Source organism: Plecotus auritus, assembly GCF_963455305.1.
Source record: "Plecotus auritus genome assembly, chromosome: 9".
Lineage (NCBI taxonomy): Eukaryota > Metazoa > Chordata > Mammalia > Chiroptera > Vespertilionidae > Plecotus > Plecotus auritus.
This window is the reverse complement of record NC_137783.1, coordinates 75014755-75033530: the sequence shown is the minus strand read 5'-3', so window position 1 is coordinate 75033530 and position 18776 is coordinate 75014755. Positions and strand designations below refer to the sequence as shown.

General features: G+C 46.4%; 1 protein-coding gene across 2 annotated transcripts in view; it reads right to left on the bottom strand.

Annotated features, from left to right (window-relative positions):
* The window catches only part of LOC308234293 (testis-expressed protein 12), a 104356-nt gene that overhangs the window by 32562 nt on the left and 53018 nt on the right, over positions 1–18776 (bottom strand). The window lies entirely within an intron of this gene.

Below are 18776 nucleotides of genomic sequence, written 5' to 3'. Positions count from 1 at the left end.
CAATTTTTTTTAAAATATATTTATTGATATTTTACAGAGAGGAGGAGAGAGGGATAGAGAGCTAGAAACATCGATGTGAGAGAAACATCGATCAGCTGCCTCCTGCACACCCCCCACCGGGGATGTGCCCGCAACCAATGTACATGCCCTTGACCGGAATCAAACCCGGGACCCTTCAGTCCGCAGGCCGACGCTCTATCCACTGAGCCAAACCGGTTTCGGCAGATCCAATTTTTTAATGGGCAAAAGATATTAATAGACATATCTCAAAATAATGTATAAGTGGCTTATAAGCACATGAAAAGATGCTTAACATCATTAGTCATTAGAGAAAAGCAAATTAAAACCACCGAGTTACCACTTCATAGCCACCAGGATGGTTATTATCAGAGAGACAGACAATAACAAGTGGCAAAAATGTTAAGAAACAGGAATTCTCATACATCGCTGATGGAAATGTGAAAAAGTACAGCCACTTTGGAATAGCTTTTCAGTTTCTTAGAAGGTTAAATATAAATTTTTCATATGAACCAGCAATTCTATTCCTACATATCTCTTCAAAAGTAATAAAATACATTTTCACACAAAGATTTGCACAGTAGGGACAGATAGAAGATGGCGGCATAGGTAAGCACCTAAACTGCTGCCTCGCACAACAATTTCAAAACTACAACTAAAAGACAGAACGGACACCATCCAGAACCACAGGAAAGCTGGCTGAGTGGAAATTCTACAACTAGAAGGAAAAAGAAAAGCTCACAGAGAATTAGAGGTACAGCAAAGGGTCTTTGTGCATGCAGAGAGGAAGGGCGGCTGAGAGCCTGGCTGACTATCTCTGGCGGGAGCGGGAAAGAAGCCCCCGACAGCACTGAACCCCAGTTACAGGCGAAACCCCGTGGACCCAGGCTCATACAGGGGGAGTCTGGACTGTCAGGTAGAGAGAAAGGCACCCGGAGACTCGGGGGAGACCCAGGGGAGCCCTGGCGGACAGGGGTCTGGAGGCGCACGCACCAGTGTGCACAAAGGCTGCGGAGGTTGCCACAGGCTTTCCCTAGCAGAAGGGAGTCGGAAGCTCCTGACTGCACTGAGCCCCAGTTCTGACTGCACTGAACCCCAGTTCCAGGCGAGCCCCTGGGGACCCACGCTCTTGCGGGGGGAATCTGGACTCTCGGGTGGAGACTCGGGAGCCAGGGAAGGCAGAGGTTTGGAGGCGGGCGCCCGCAAGGGCAAGGCTGACAGGAAGCCAAGACTGTCTGCTCCACCCTGAGACTCCACCCCATCCAAGCTGAGCACAGAGGCTATTGCAATTTGGCAAGTCTAATCCTATAAGGCTGTCTCCAGCACCAAGCTTCTCCCAGCGTAGACACAGCTGATCCTCACAGCCAACTGGCCTGGAGGTCAATTCCTCCCAGTGATACCAACAACAATCAAGACTTAACTACAACAAGGCTGTACACACAGTCCACAAAGGGGTGCACCAAGAGTATCCACCTCAGGTTAACTGGGGAGGCTGACCCACTGGGCCATATGGGAAACCTAGCACACAAAGCTACTCTACCAACTCAGGGAAGCAGTGAAAATGCGGCAACAAAGAAACAGATCACAAATGAAAGAAATGGAGGAAAACAAACGACTGGATGTAGAATTCAAAACCACAGTTATAAGGCTTTTCAAGAATATCCTAGAAAAGGCCGATAAATATAACGAGACCCTCGAAGATATGAAAAAGGACCAACTAGAAATTAAACATACACTGACTGAAATAAAAAATATTATACAGAGACCCAACAACAGACTAGAGGAACACAAGAATCAAGTCAAAGAATTGAAATACAAAGAAGCAAAAAACACTCAACTGAAAAAGCAAAAAGAAAAAAAAAATCCAAGAAGTTGAAGATTGTGTAAGAAGCCTCTGGGACAACTTCAAGTGTACCAACATCAGAATTATGGGGGTGCCAGAAGAAGACAGAGAGCAAGATACTGAAAACCTATTTGAAGAAATAATGACTGAAAACTTACCCCACCTGGTGAAAGAAATAGACTTACAAGTCCAGGAAGCGCACAGAACCTCAAACAAAAGGAATCCAAAGAGGACCACACCAAGACACATCATAATTAAAATGCCAAGGGCAAAAGACAAAGAGAGAATATTAAAAGCAGCAAGAGAAAAAGAGTTAGTTACCTACAAGAGAGCACCCATACGATTATCAGCTGATTTCTCAACAGAAACTATGCAGGCCAGACGGGAGTGGCAAGAAATATTCAAAGTGATGAATAGCAAGAACCTACAACCAAGATTACTCTACCCAGCAAAGCTATCATTCAGAATTGAAGGGCAGATAAAGAGCTTCACAGATAAGAAAAAGCTAAAGGAGTTCATCACCACCAAACCAGTATTATATGAAATGCTGAAAGGTATTCTTAAAGAAGAGGAAGAAGAAAAAAGTAAAGATAAAAATTATAAACAACAAATACATATCTATCAACAAGTGAACCTAAAAATCAAGTGAATTAAAAACCTGAGGAACAGAATAAACTGGTGAATATAATAGAATCAGGGGTATAGAAAGGGAGTGGACTGATAATTCTCAGGGGGAAAGGGGTATGGGGGGGTTCAGAAAGAGACTGGACAAAAATCATACACCTATGGATGAGGACAGTGGAGGGGGGGAGGTAAGGGCAGAAGGTGGGGTGGGAACCGGGTGGAGGGGAGCTATGGGGGGAAAAAGGAGAAACAATTGTAATAATCTGAATAAAGATTTATTTTAAAAAAAAAAAGATTCACACCGTAATGTTTATAATAGCATTACTCCTAATAGTCAAAAAGTGGAGCGAGCCCAAATACGTGTCAGCTGGTGAAGGGATAAACAAAATGTGGTATATCCATAAATACCAACAAAAAAAGTATAAAATACAGATACAGACTACATGAATGAACTTTAAACAGATACTAAATTAAAGAAGCCAAGTACAAAAGATTACATGTTATATGATCCCATTTATATGAAACTAAAAGCCCAGTGCACGAAAATTCATGCACTCGGTGCGGCGGGGGGGGGGGGGGGGGGGGGGGGGAAGGGGTGCCTCGCTCGGCCTGCACCCTCTCGCAACCCAGAACCCCTCGGGTAGAGTCCCTAGGCCTGGCCTAAGATCAGGGCCTATTGGGGCTTTTCTTCCCCCGGCTGCTGGCAACTGGCCCCGCCCCCACTGCTGTCACTGCTTGCCATCTGTGCAGTGCTGCCCCCAGCCCCCCTGCCACCAGTTGCCTCCCTCTGCAAGTGACAGGCGTGGGGTGCAATCACTTGGCTGGCCTGGGCCTCCCTCTGCAGAGCAATGACTGGCCAGCCCTGCATACCCGCCACAGAGCCACAGGCCGGGTAGCCTGGACCTCCCTCTTTCTTTTTTTTTTTTTTAAGTAAGAGTAATGCTTACTGAGCAATACAGAACTGAGTACTATGAAGGGTTTACCAGGATGGAAATGCACTGCACCCCCACCCCTGCCACCCCCAACACCCAGAGACTACAGTACTTAGAAGTTACACACAATGGCCATAACTGCTGAATATCTACACGAATAAAAGAGAAATATGCAAATCAACTGTACCTCCGCTACACCCACCAGCCACGCCCACCAGCCAATCAAGAGTGAGTATGCAAATTAACCCAACCAAGATGGCAGCGGCCCTGGAGATGGAGTGAGCAAGAGACTTGGGTTGCCCTGGCAATGGAGAAAGCCAAGCTTCCCGCCCGCCCTAGCCGACCCTGGCCTCCGCTCAAGGCTACAAAGTTTCAATTATCCTATATAATAAAGAGGGAATATGCAAATTGATGATCACTCCATCAAAAGATGGCTGCACCCACAGCTGAGGCCAAGTTCCCATAAGGAGCCTTAACAAGCAATCAGCAGGGACCTGAGGCTATGCCCTCCCCTGCCCCCATGGGGCTTGACAGGGGACCTCAGGCCGAGTCCTCCACCTGGCAGGGCTTGACAGGGGACCTCAAGGTGCACTTCCCATCCTGGTGCTGGGCTAGGGGACCTCAAGCTGCCCCCCGCCCCAGTGCCAGGCCGGGGGACCTCAGGCCATGCCCCCCACCTGGTGGAGCTTGACAGGGGATCTCAAGGTGCGCTTCCCGTCCTGGTGCTGGGCTAGGGGACCTCAGGCCGCACCCCCCATCAGGTGAGGCTTGACAGGGGACCTCAGACCGCACCCCCCCGCCCAGCAGGGCTCGACAGAGGACCTCAGGATGCGCCCCCCGCCCCAGCACCGGGCCAGGGGACCTGAGGCTGCACCCCCCTGCCAGGCTGGGCTTGACAGGGGGCCTCAGGCCATGTCTCTCACCCAGCGGGGCTTGATAGGGGTCCTGGGGCGGTGCCCCCTGCTGGTGGGGCTTGACGGGGGACCTGAGGTTGCGCCCCCCTCCTGGTGCTGGGCTGGGGGACCTGAGGCTGTGCCCCCCTACCTGGCAGGGCTTTACGGGGGACCTCAGGCCATGCCCCCCACCCAGTGGGGCTTGACAGAGGACCTTAAGGCACGCCCCCCCCCATTCTGGGCTGGGGGACCTCAGGCCATGCCCCCCGTCCTGGTGCTGGGCCAGGGAACCTGAGGTTATGCCCCCTGCCCGGCAGGGCTTGACAAGGGTGGGACTGGCCAGGTCTGGATCTAGCCCAATGGGGGAGGGCCGGCAGGGTCTGGGTCTCACGTGATTTTGAGGTGCATGTGGGTGGCAGGGACTTGACTCTGGGTCCTGTGGTGAGCCCCAGACTCTGACAAGAGGAAGGTTTTCATACATTTTACTAATTTTCTTTTATCTCCTACACTTCTATTATAGAGAAAGAGCAAATAGCAATATTAAATTATTTCCTCTATTTAATCCCCTTTTAATGTGCATGAATTCATGCACAGGGTCACTAGTAGAAGATAAATAAAACCCAATACCTGCTTCAAGCCAGCCCTGGCCTCCGCTCAAGGAGGGGCTGGTAGCATGGGTTGCCGAGGGCAACCCAGGCTAACAGCCGGCCTGGCCTCTGCTCAAGGAGGTGCTGAAAAAAAAAAAAGAAAAGAAAAACAGGAGGGGCTGGGAACTTGGGTCGCTGGAGGGTGTGGCCAACCTGCAAACAGCCATCAGCCAGGCTGGCCAGGGACCCCAGCGGGGACCCCCACCCTGAAGGAGGTGTGGCCAGCTTGAAAACAGCCTTCAGCCCCTCACCCAGGCTGGCCACGCCCCCCCAAGCAGGGATCCTCACCCCATGGGGGCGTGGCTGGCCTGCAAACCACCGCAGGCCCCTTGCCCAGGCCGCCCCACACCCCAAGGGAACCCCCACCTTGATCCAGGACACCCTTCAGGGCAAACCAGCTGGCCCCCACCCGTGCACCAGGCCTCTATACTAATAAAAGGGTAATTAGACTGGGAGACCTTCCAGGAGACCTTCCTGATGTTCTTCTGGACAAAGCCATGGTGGCAGGGCCGAGTAGAGGTGGTTAGAGGCCAAGAGGGGAGGGCAGTTGTGGGTGATCAGGCCAGGATGGGACGGCAGTTGTGAGTGATCAGGCTGGTGGGGGGCAAGGCTGTTGAGGGTAAACAGACCAGCAGGGGCGCCAGTTGGGGGCAAACTAGGATGTCAGTGGGGGTCAGTTGGAGGTGATCAGGACAGTGGTGGGGAGCAGTTTAGAGTGAGCAGGCCAGCAGGGGGGGGCAGTTGGGGGCAAGCACACTGGCACGGGGGGCAGTTGAGGGTGATCAGGCTGATGGGGGGCATTTGGGGGCAAGCAGGCCAGCGGCGCGGGCAGTTGGGGGGCGAGCAGGCTGACAGGCAGAGTGGTTAGGGGCAATCAGGCAGGCAGGTGAGCGGTTAGGAGCCAGCAGTCCCAGATTGTGAGAGGGATGTCTGACTGCCGGTTTAGGCCCAATCCCTGTAAACCGGCAGTAGGACATCCTTTGAGGGGTCCCAGATTGGAGAGGGTGCAGGCCGGGCTGAGGGACACCCTCCGTGCATGAATTTCATGCACCAGGCCACTAGTCTATTCATAACAAACAAACCATAGCATATTTATACTGTATCACATCGAGTGATTATAGAAATCCATTTATATATTGCTTGTATAACATCCTTGTTTTGTAAAAAGTATTTTTAAAAAAAGAAAGTATAAAAAACATATGCAGTTGAAAACCCTGTCAGGACAGCCAGTCCGTAAACATTCAGTGAGTATGTGCTTTGGAAGGGCACCTGTGCCTCGTGCCCACAGCAACTCCAGCGAGGGTATGCCCTGGCTGCCACTCTGGGCAGGACTGAGCTGGACCACCGTGGGTGGGTACAGCAGGGCCTGGCACTGTGCCCTTCTCCAGCCTTGCATCAGGATCAGAATCAGGGTCAGAGTCAAGGCTGGGGGCAGGCAGATTGCAGTTTAACTCTGAGTTCCATACTCAGCCTAATTTTGGTTGCAACTCATGGCTTTTCTTGGCTGCTCAGAGGTCCTTTGGATGGGTGCCCTGGCAGAGAGGCTGGAGAAGAGCCCACAGCTGCCTGGTTGGGCGTCTCTCTGGCCAAGAGCCTCTGTCCTGCCTCCTGTGACCCCAGGGCCTGGGCCAGGCTACAGGCGCCATGCCCACTTAGGAGCCGCCGTGGCGCCAGCCCCACCCTGCAGTGTCCACTGCCGCCAGCACCTCCCTGCCGCCAGCACCTCCCATCGCAGCCACGGAGCATCCCTGCCACAGGCTGTGGCAGCAGCTTGGGTCTCCCTCTTTGAGGCAATCGATCACGGGGCTCTGCCTGCCTGCCTGCCTCATCACCCCTAACCACTCCCCTGCCTACCTGATCACCCTTAACCACTCTGCCTGCCTGCCTGGTCGCCTCTAACCGCTTGCTGGGGGGCAGGGCAAGCCCTGGTGAGGGGCCATGGTGGTTCTGGTCTCTGGTTGTTCTGGCCGTTCTGCCATTTCAGTCACTGAGCTTTATTATATAGGATGCCCAGAAAAGGAAAATTGATAATGACAGAAAAGTAAATTCATGTTTGCCTAGATTTGTGGTGGGAATGGGGATTAATTGTAAACAGATAGGAAAGATGTACTGGAAAAAATAAAATGTTTTAAAATTGGGTATGGTGATGTTTGTACGACAAGGTAAATGTACTAAAAATCATTGAATTGTATACTTAAAATGGGTGAATTTGTGGTATATAAATTATAAAGTTATTTTTAAAAGAAAAGATCAAATTCTTACATTAACTTTTATTGTTTTTATATAAAATATGACATACTTTTACTATAAAATTAAGACATATTCATCACAGAAATTTAAGAAAATACAAATAAACTGTTAAAAAAAACAAAAATGAGTAACTTTGAGAATATAATTGGCTGTACTCAATGATTCATGAACCAGGTAGCATCTCATCTAGCAGATAGGAGCCCCAAAAAGCTGTACAAAATGTGAATGCTTTTATAGGCAGAGTGGGGCAGGAACAAGAAAAGAGCAAATACCTCACTTTTCTTTGGGGTCTATCAGATGGATTACCTAACTACTGCTGACTAGGAAATTCCAGATGGACTGGGAGAGGCTGAAACTGCAAGTTAGGTACTAAGTCTTGGTTTGGTGACGTGGGCCTAAAACATTGTCTCTTTTTTTAACAGAAGAAAAGAAGAAAATTTAAACTACCCATCCTTCTATCTTCAGATGGCCATTTTTGACATTTTGGTATATAGGTCCTTACAGTTTTCCTTTCTTTAGAAATTTAGGCTGTAAAATTAAAACACTATATTTTTTTTTAATCCTCACCCAAGGATGTGTTTTTATTGACTTTAGAGAGAGAGGAAGGGAAAGAGAGAGAAACATCCATCAGTTGCCTCTCATACACTCCCTGACCGGGTATGTGTCCTGACTGGGAATTGAACCTGTGCACAACCTTTCTGGTGTATGGGATGACACTCCAACTGACTGAGCCACCAAGCCAGGGCTAAAACACTCTTTATCTCTTGTCTTTGACAGAATCTGGTATACCTTTTAAAGCTGCAGTTGAAATCTTGGATATGCAAATAGAGAGTCTGATCTGAGTCTGGGCATAAGGATTGGAAAGAGCTGATGATTCTGCACAAGGAAAGAGGGGGCTCTGAGAGGGAGGGTACAAAAGCAGTTCTAACTTGAGTTCCTTCACACCAAAAGTGAGGTGGAGGGGGTCAGTGAGGGACTAAAGGGGGGACATCTGTAATACTCTCAACAATAAAGATAAATTAAAAATAAATAAATAAACAAAACCACAGCAGAGCCTGAAACAATGATTTGGGTGCAGGTACTTTTTTGAAAGGTGACCCCAGAGAGCAGGAGTGAGAAAGCTAGGAGGGTGAGAAGGAGAAGTTGCAAAACCTAGTATCAGGTATGTTATCAAGGTTGCCACTATGGCCTGATTTGTCCAGAACCTCCTGAGAAGCATATAAAATTCCCCCAAATTATCCCCCTGGAGTAAGGGAGGTAGGGGCACTTACCCACCCGCTCCTGACACTCATTAATGGAACATTGCCCTTAGGAATGTTAACCCACACACTTTCGAGCTATGTTTGTGTTACCAAACAGAAAGAGTTTGTCCATCCAGCACTAGCAGAGCCAAATACTAAATACCAAGAATTGCAGTGGAGAAAGATTGACAATTTTATTATGAATGGTGCCACCCAGAAGAACAGGAGACTAATGCTCAAAACCCCAAACTCCAGGGTTCTGGTGGGTTTTTAAAGGGTTGGGGGAACAGAATGCAGAAGTGCTGTTGGGGCAAGTTTTAATTGGAGGACCTTGGAGCTTGGCCATTTTAGAAAATACAAATAAACTGTTAAAAAAAAAACAGGGGCGTCAGCACCAGATATTCCTGGACAAGAGGCCTTTGCCTCTGAAAGGGTTCCAGGTATGTCCAATGGCAGGTTAAGTCCAAGTCTATGGTTCCCTGGGGGACGGGATGAGACTTTGGTTGTGGGTGCAACTGGAGGTCAAAGTTCTCTCCTCTGCATACATGTCAGCTGCATGACTTGGGGTTTTGATCTGTTGTCTTGTTAAAGAAAATCGGATTGCCCAGCCAGTGTGGTTCAGTGGTTGAGCATCAACCTATAAACCAGGAAATCATGGTTCAATTCCTGGTCAGGGCACATGAACTTACACAGACTCGCTCCCTCTGAGCTCCAGGGCTGGGGCAATGGCTTGGGGGGATCCAGGGACATATGTGGAGGAACTGGATTGTCTAGCATTGGAGCAAGAACTCAGGGGTGTCTTTCTCCCAGACAGGGGTGCTCACAAGGGTCATTGTTCCTATGCTGAGACTTCACCCATTGCAGACCTCACTGACAGCCATATCTAAGTTTCCAACAGCCTGGCTCACACTGTTCGCTCACCCTGGTGATTCCCTGAGAACCCACCCCATCCAGTTTGCAGGCCTACCCAAGCTGTTTGCAGCAGCTTTTCCATATGAAAGTCCTATCCTGGCTCACGCTTCAGACTTTCCTAAAATTTCTCAAACAAGCAGCAGCTGGCATTAGCATGCCCCATACCTATCAATAAGAGGTTCGAGACAGGCCAAAACCAATTTGGCTCAGTGGATAGAGCGTCGGCCTGCAGACTGAAGGGTCCTGGGTTCGATTCTGGTCAAGGGCATTTACCTTGGTTGCAGGCACATCCCCAGTGGGAGGTGTGCAGGAGGCAGCTGATCAATGTTTCTTTCTCATCAATGTTTCTAGCTCTCTATCCCTCTCCCTTCCTCTCTGTAAAATATCAATAAAATATATTTTTTTAAAAAAGAGGTTCAAGACAGCTTGGCCTTGCCTGGGCACTTCCAAGCCAACATAGGTGGCAGCCATCTGCAGATCTCTCTATGGTTCCTGCCAAGTGGTCCCAAGTGATAGCTGACTTTGCACCTCCTGGAAGGGCCAGTGCACCCAGTGGACAACTTCAGACCATATTGGATTACCACTTTACACATCCACAGCGACACACTCAAGGACAAACTCAATAAGCACTAAAGCCCCACTGAAGAGGTCCTGCTCCATTTGGGTATCTCCTATAGAGCAGCTCTTCCAACTATAGTCATATCTGGCCCTCACATCCAGTTTAGCCTGGGGGTTAATTCCTCCCAGTGATACCAACATCCATCAAAGCTCAACTATAACAAGACTATGCACATAGCCTACACAGGGGTGCACCTAGAGTGTCCAGCTCAAGTGACAGGAGAGTCTGAGCCACTGGGATCTAAAGGACACCTACTACAAATGGCCACTGCTAATCCCAGGAGACATAGCAGCTCTACCTAATACATAGAAGCAGACACAGGGAAGCAGCCAGGATGCAGAGACAAAGAAATGTCATAAATGAAAGAACAGAAGAAATCTCCAGAAAAAGAACTGGATGAAATAGAAGCAAGCAAACTACTAGATACAGAGTTCAAAACAATGGTTATAAGGTTGCTCAAGGATCTTAATGAGAGCTTCAAGGGACTTAGTGAGACTTTCAAGGATCTTAGTGAGAATTTCAAAGGCATGGAAAAGGACCAGTAAGGAATTAAGCATACACTAACTGAAATAAAGAATACTTTACAAGAATTCAACAGTAGAGTAGAGGATTCTGAGAATCAGATCAATGATTTGGAGTATAAAGGAGTGGAAAACACCCAATCAGAAGAGCAGAGGGAAAAAAGAATCCAAAAACATCAAGATGGTGTGGGGAGCCTCTGGGACAACTTCAAGCATACCAACACTCACATTGTAGGGGTTGCAGGGGGAGAAGAGAGAGCGCAAGATGTTGAAAACCCATTTGAAAAAATAATGACAGAAAACTTCCCCTACCTGGTGAAAGAAATAGACTTACAAGTCCAGGAAGTGCAGAGAGCCCCATACAGGAGAAGTCCAGAGAGGCCCAAACCAACACACATCATAATTAAAATGCCAAAGGTTAAAGACAAAGAGAATCTTAGAAGCAGCAAGAGAAAAGCAGTTAGTAAAAAGAAGAAGAAAAGAAAAATACCAAGATGGCGGCATAGGTAAACACCTAAACTGCTGCCTCGCACAACAATTTCAAAACTACAACTAAAAGACAGAACGGACACCATCCAGAACCACAGGAAAGCAGGCTGAGTGAAAATTCTACAACTAGAAGGAAGGAGAAAAGCTCACAGAGAATTGGAGGTACGGCAAAGGGGCTTTGTGCGCGCAGAGAGGAAGGGCGGCTGAGAGCCTGGCTGACTTCCTCTGGCGGAAGGGGGAAGGAAGCCTCCGACCGCACTGAACCCCAGTTCTGACTGCACTGAACCCCAGTTCCGGGCGAACCCCTGGGGACCCACGCTCTTACGGGGGGAGTCTGGACTCTCGGGCGGAGACTCGGGAGTCGGGGAAGGCGGAGGACTGAAAGCGCGCCCGCGCCGGTGCGCACAAGGGCTGCGGAGGTTGCCGCGGGCTTTCCCTGGTGGAGGGGAGTCAGAGGCTCCTGACGGCACTGTGCCCCAGTTCTGACTGCAGTGAACCCCGGTTCCAGGCGAGCCCCTGGGGACCCACACTCTTGTGGGGGGAGTCTGGACTCTCAGGCGGAGACTCGAGCTGGGGAAGGCGGAGGACTGAAAGCGCACGTGCGCGGAGGGGCGGGGCTGACAGGAAGCCAAGACTGAGGCTCCACCCCATCCAAGCTGAGCACAGAGGCTATTGCAATTTGGCAAGTCTAATCCTATAGGGCTGTCTCCAGCACCGGGCTTCTCCCAGCATAGACACAGCTGATCCTTACAGCCAACTGACCCGGAGGTCAATTCTTCCCAGTGATACCAACAACAATAAAGACTTAATTACAACAAGGCTGTACACACAGTCCACAAAGGGGTGCACCAAGAGTGTCCACCTCAGGTTAACTGGGGAAGCAGACCCACTGGGCCATATTGGAAACCTAGCACAAATATCTACCTTACCAACTCAGGGAATCAATGAAAATGCGGGGTCAAAGAATCAGATCACAAACGAAAGAAATGGAGGAAAACAAACGACTGGATATAGAATTCAAAACCACCGTTATAAGACTTTTTAAGAATATCCTAGAAAAGGCCGATAAATATAACGAGACCCTCGAAGATATGAAAAAGGACCAACTAGAAATTAAACATACACTGACTGAAATAAAAAATATTATACAGAGATCCAGAAACAGAATAGAGGAACACAAGAATCAAGTCAAAGAATTGAAATACAAAGAAGCAAAAAACACTCAACCGAAAAAGCAAAAAGCAAAAAAAAAATCCAAAAAGTTGAAGATAATGTAAGAAGACTCTGGGACAACTTCAAGCGTACCAACATCAGAATTATGGGGGTGCCAGAAGAAGAGAGAGAGCAAGATACTGAAAACCTATTTGAAGAAATAATGACCGAAAACTTCCCCCACCTGGTGAAAGAAATAGACTTACAAGTCCAGGAAGCGCACAGAACCCCAAACAAAAGGAATCCAAAGAGGACCACACCAAGACACATCATAATTAAAATGCCAAGAGCAAAAGACAAAGAGAGGATATTAAAAGCAGCAAGAGAAAAACAGTTAATTACCTACAAGGGAGCACCCATACGACTGTCAGCTGACTTCTCAACAGAAACTATGCAGGCCAGACGAGAGTGGCAAGAAATTTGCAATGTGATGAATAGCAAGAACCTACAACCAAGATTACTCTACCCAGCAAAGCTATCATTCAGAATTGAAGGGCAGATAAAGAGCTTCACAGATAAGAAAAAGCTGAAGGAGTTCATCACCACCAAACCAGTATTATATGAAATGCTGAAAGGTATTCTTAAAGAAGAGGAAGAAGAAAAAAGTAAAGAGAAAAATTATGAACAACAAATACATATCTATCAACAAGCGAACCTAAAAATCAAGTGAATTAAAAACCTGAGGAGCAGAATAATCTGGTAAATATAATAGAATCAGGGGCATAGAAAGGGAATGGACTGATAATTCTCAGGGGGAAAGGGGTATGGGGGGTTCATGAAGAGAATGGACAAAAATCATACACCTATGGATGAGGACAGTTGGGGGGAGGTAAGGGCAGAAGGTGGGGTGGGAAAGGGGTGGAGGGGAGCTATGGGGGGGAAAAGGAGAAATAATTGTAATAATCTGAATAAAGATTTATTTAAAAAAAATTTTAAAAAATTAAAAAAAAATAAAAAATAAAAATAAATAAAAAATAAAGAAGAAAAAAAAGATATAAATATGAACAATAAAATGGTAATAAATACATATCTATCAACAATTGAATCTAAAAATCAAAACAAACAAACAAGGAATCTGATGAACAAAATAAAACTGATTAATAAAATAGAACCAGAGGCATGGAAACATGGAACAGACTGGCAAATTTCAGAGGGAAGGGGGGAAGGGGGGCAGGAAGAGATTAACCAAAGAACTTATTTGCATACTAGAGGCCCAGTGCACAAATTCGTGCACCAGTGGGGTCCCTTGGCCTGGCCTGCGGGATCGGGCCGAAACTGGCTCTCTGACATCCCGCAAGGTGTCCTGGATTGTGAGAGGGCACAGGCCAGGCCGAGGGACTCCACCGGTGAACGATCAGGGCCAGGGAGGGATGCAGGAGGTTGGCCAGCCGTGGAGGGACCACAGGAGGGCTCCAGGGCATGTCCGGCCCATCTTGCTCTGTCCTGATCAGCCAGACCCCAGCAGCAAGCTAACCTACCGGTCGGAGGGTCTACCCCCTGGTGGTCAGTGCACGTCATAGCGACTGTCTGCCCCCTGGTGGTCAGTGCACGTCATAGTGAGTGGTTGAGCAGCCTTACATATCATTAGCATATTACGCTTCGATTGGTTGAACAGACGACCAGATGACCGGACACTTAGCATATTAGGCTTTTATTATATAGGATATGTATTACCTATGGACACAGACAACAGGGTGGTGAAGGCTTGGGGTGCAGAGGGGTGGGAACTGGGTAGAAAGGGTCAATGGGGGGGAACATTTGTAATACTCTTAACCATGAATATTTTTTTTAAAAGATTAATACAGAACATAATGTATCTAAGAACATCATCCCTGAGCAATTGTTTCAGGCCTCATCAGGTTTAAGAAACTGAATGACTGAGTCATACCCCTTTGTTTTCTAAACTTCTTTGGTCTTGCTTCCTTATATTTTGACTCCTGAAAATATAATGAGAATATTTCAAGAGGCAGTATGATGTGATGTGATGAAATGAGGAGAATGTGTTTGGAGTTATGCAACCTTGTTTGAATCTTGTCCCACACCCCAACACTTGTTGCATAACCAAAGTATAGTGTCTCTTGTGTTCTTTGGACTCATCTCTCTGAAGCTCATTTTTCTCATATAGAAAATGGGAATAAAAAGAAATAGCTACTTCATAGGGTAGTTTTACAGATTAGTAGTATCTAGCACTGGACAGTGGTAGCTAATAAGTATTATTTTCCATCTTACACTTCTCCATGCACCCACCACCCATTTCCCCCTGCTCTCATACACACACACACACACACACACACACACACACACACACACATGAACACACATACCACCTGTCAGAAAGAAACAGGATCTTTCCTTCCTACAAGAACTAAACCCACCTCATGGTAGGTAATTTCTTATCCTTCAGTGTGTAAACTCATTGCTCACTCTGAAGGAATAAAAACATCACTGTTTTTCCTACCATTCTTTCAAGCTCTTAGACATGTGTAACTTTTTCCCATCTACTCTCAACACATGGATTTTATCATTAAGAGAATATATCAGGTCATCAAAGCCTGTTTTGACTTGCTTTTCATTATTCAAATTTTAAATCCTTGGTTTTGTTGCACAAAAGATATACAATTTCACCTAGTCTACAGAAAATAGCAATTCACAATCTGCAATTTTGCTAAATCGACTTATGAGTATCTCTGAACCCACAAAGCCTATAAAATAGAAAAAAAAATCTATTTACATCTAAAAGGATGGTCAAAATTCAGCCTTTGACTTTCCTTCCAATGGTAATGGGTTTGCTTGTGGATGGGCCCTTAACCCCATGAGTGGACCACATTTTTCGTCTAGGACCTAAATTAGGTATAACTCACAGAGCTTAGTTCAGAAAACTAGAAAGTAAAAACAGTCAAAGGTATAGGCATTACAGAGCATCAAATTTGGGTCAAGATCCCATGAGACTTCACCTGTCCCAAAGGAGATCCTCAAATGACCTACAAAGGAAGTGTTTTCTCGTTCTGGCTCTTAGACTGCAGGATAATCTGCAAGATAATTTTAGGATCATTAATTCTTTTTTAAAAACCAGTTGACAAAAACAAAACAACAGATATTTGTTGAAGATATTTCCAGAAGTACCTGGACATCAGAAATATCAAAAACAGGAGAAACCAAGATGGAGGCATAGGTAAACACCTGAACTTGCTGCCTTACAAAACAAATTCAAAACTACAACTAAAAGACAAAACGGACATCATCCAGAACCACAGGAAGGCTGGCTAAGTGGAAATTCTACAACTACAAGGGAAGAGAAAAGCACACTGAGACTCAGAGGAGCTGCGGAAGTAAAGTGCAGAGGTACAGAGGTGCGTGCTCAGAGAGGGCTGGCAACTGAGTACGCGGCCGGCTTTTTCAATCCGGAAGGAGACACAAGCTCCCAACTGCTCTGAACTCCAGTTCTGGGCGAGACTCTGGGGAACCAGACTCATATGGGGAGAAACTGGACTGTCTGGCAGCGGGCGGAACTCGAGGGTGGCTTTCTCTCAGAGGTGCTTGCAGCGATTACTGAGGGACACTGAGACCCTGGGGCCTCTTAGGGCAGGGCTGACAGGAAGCCATTGCTGTTTGCTCCACCCTGAGACCCCGCCCCATCCAAGCTGTGCACAGAGGCTTTTGCATATGAATGGCCTGGTCCTTTGAAATCTAAACTTACCAAACAAACTGCAGCTGAGCCAAAGAGACCCAGAATATCCAAAAGAAGGCCCAAGACCCCACAGCAGCTTGCATTGCTTCATAGCTGGGCCTCATCTGGGCACCTCCAAAACCCAAACAAAGAAGAGGAATCTACAGATCTCTCTGTAGCTCCTGCTGGGTGGCCTCAGGCAGAGGCTAAATTAGCACCTCCTTGGAGATCCAAGAGCCAGTGTACCCAGGGGTCAGAGTAGGACCATCCAGATTACAACTCCTCAGATATGTAAGGGACACACTCAGGGGGCAGACTCATTGAACACCAAAGACCCACTGAAGCAAGTCTTGCCTCATAAGGGTGTCTCCAGCACAGAAGTTCTCCCAGCATAGACACAGCTGATCCTCATACCAACAACAATCAAGGCTTAACTACAACAAGACTGTGCACACAGCCCACAAAGGGGTGCACCAAGAGTGTCCACCTCAGGTAACTGGGGAGGCTGAGCCACTGGGCCCTATAGGACACCTAGCACACAAAGCCACTCTATCAACTCAGGGAAGCAGCCAAAATGCAGAGACAAAGAAAGAGATCACAAATGAAAGAAATGGAGGAAAGCAAACTACGGGATATAGAGTTCAAAACCACAGCTATAAGGTTTTTCAAGAGTTTTCTAGAAAAGGCCAATAAATTTAGTGAGACCCTCGAGGATATGAAAAAGGACCAACTAGAAATTAAACATACACTGTCTGAAATAAAAAATAATATACAGAGATCCAACAGCAGACTAGAGGATTGCAAGAATCAAGTCAAATATTTGAAATACAAAGAAGAAAAAAACACCCAACCGGAAAAGCAAAAAGAAAAAAGAATCCAAAAATATGAAGATAGTGTAAGGAGCCTCTGGGACAACCTCAAGAGTACCAACATCCGAATTATGGGGGTGCCAGAAGAAGAGAGAGAGCAAGATACTGAAAACCTATTTGAAGAAATAATGACTGAAAACTTACCCCACCTGGTGAAAGAAATAGACTTACAAGTCCAGGAAGCACACAGAACCCCAAACAAAAGGAATCCAAGGAAGACCACACCAAGACACATCATAATTAAAATGCCAAGGGCAAAAGACAAAGAGAGAATCTTAAAAGCAGCAAGAGAAAAACAGTTAGTTACCTACAAGGGAGCACCCAAAGGATTGTCAGCTGATTTCTCAACAGAAACTATGCAGGCCAGAAGGGAGTGGCAAGAAATATTCAAAGTGTTGAATAGCAAGAACCTACAACCAAGATTACTCTACCCAGCAAAGCTATCATTCAGAATTGAAGGGCAGATAAAGAGCTTCACAGATAAGAAAAAGCTAAAGGAGTTCACCACCACCAAACCAGGATTATATGAAATGCTGAAAGGTATTCTTTAAGAAGAGGAAGAAGAAGAAAAAAGTAAAGATAAAAATTATGAACAACAAATACATATCTATCAACAAGTGAATCTAAAAATCAAGAGAATAAAAAATCTGATGAACAGAATAAACTGGTGAATATAATAGAATCAGGGGCATAGAAAGGGAGTGGACTGACAATTCTTGGGGATAAAGAGATGTGCGGGAAGAGACTGGACAAAAATCGTACACCTATGGATGAGGACAGTAGGGGGGTGGTTTAAGGGCAGAGGGTGCGGTGGGAACTGGGTGGAGGGGAGCTTTGGGTGGGGGGAGAGGAACAATTGTAATAATCTGAGCAATAAGGATTTATTTTTAAAAAATAAATATTAAAAATCTGCAAATAAAAAAAAAAGATATCAAAAACAGGTAGAGCTATTTTCAGAAAGCTCTCAGACACTATATTCTTTTTTCCCCTTTTTATTGAGTTTATTGTGGTGACACTTGTTAACAAAATTATACAGGTTTCAGGTCCACAATTCCACAACACAAATCACCTGGGCACTGTATTGTATGTTCACCACCCCAAGTCAAGTCTCCGTCCATCACCATTTATCCCCCCTAAAACTTCCTCCACCTCTCCCCACTCCACCTCCTCCCTGGCAATCACCACATTGTTGTCATCAGATACTATATTCTGAACACAGTGCTTTAAGACAAGAGGCACGTATCAGACAGAGCCTTGAATCTGCCAAAGATGTTCAGCAACAAAAGGTATAAAAGCAAAGCACAAAATAGAGGAGGACCTCTGGTTGGGGAAGCCTTCACAGAAAAAACTAAGCCTTGAAGGACAAGAAGAATCTCAATAAGCAAATTCGAGGAAGGACTCTTCCCTCCTAGCATGTGAACCTGGATTTTTTGTAAGTTACCTGAGAAGGTCAGAGTGCTAATTGACACAGCTTAGCCTTTAAATTCTGATGGGTAAGAAATGCAACCTTATTCTCTACACTTTACTTTCTATTCCAAGTTCTTATAAAGCTAAGGTAGTGGAAACTTAATTTTAGGAATTGCTGGGTGCCCCTCTTTCTCCACAGTTGTATCTAAGTTCCATAGAGTCAATAATACCAGAGAGTCAAGAATGGGATGGTTAGGAAATCTAACCCTTGGTCATTACCGCATATTCTGGTATTTGCTGAGATGTCCATCACCCCATTTTGATCCTGTACCAACTCCCCATAGTTGCTATTTAACAGACCCTTACTTCTGTCCATAGCCCTTTTAGGAGTATAACTCTCTCATGTTTGCTGCTCCAGGACCCATGTGATCCCTCTCCATTATGTACTGTGATTGGGGTGGGATTGACATAAACCACCACACCTCCCAACCAGTTATGCTGGTGGGTTCTGATTGGCCCAGACATAATCCCATCCCTCTTGCCTTAATGGCAAGTCCTTAATCACAGTGATTCTTTTAGGAATAAGCATGTGACTGACATTGGTGCAAACTGAATCCCAGTAATATTTTTCC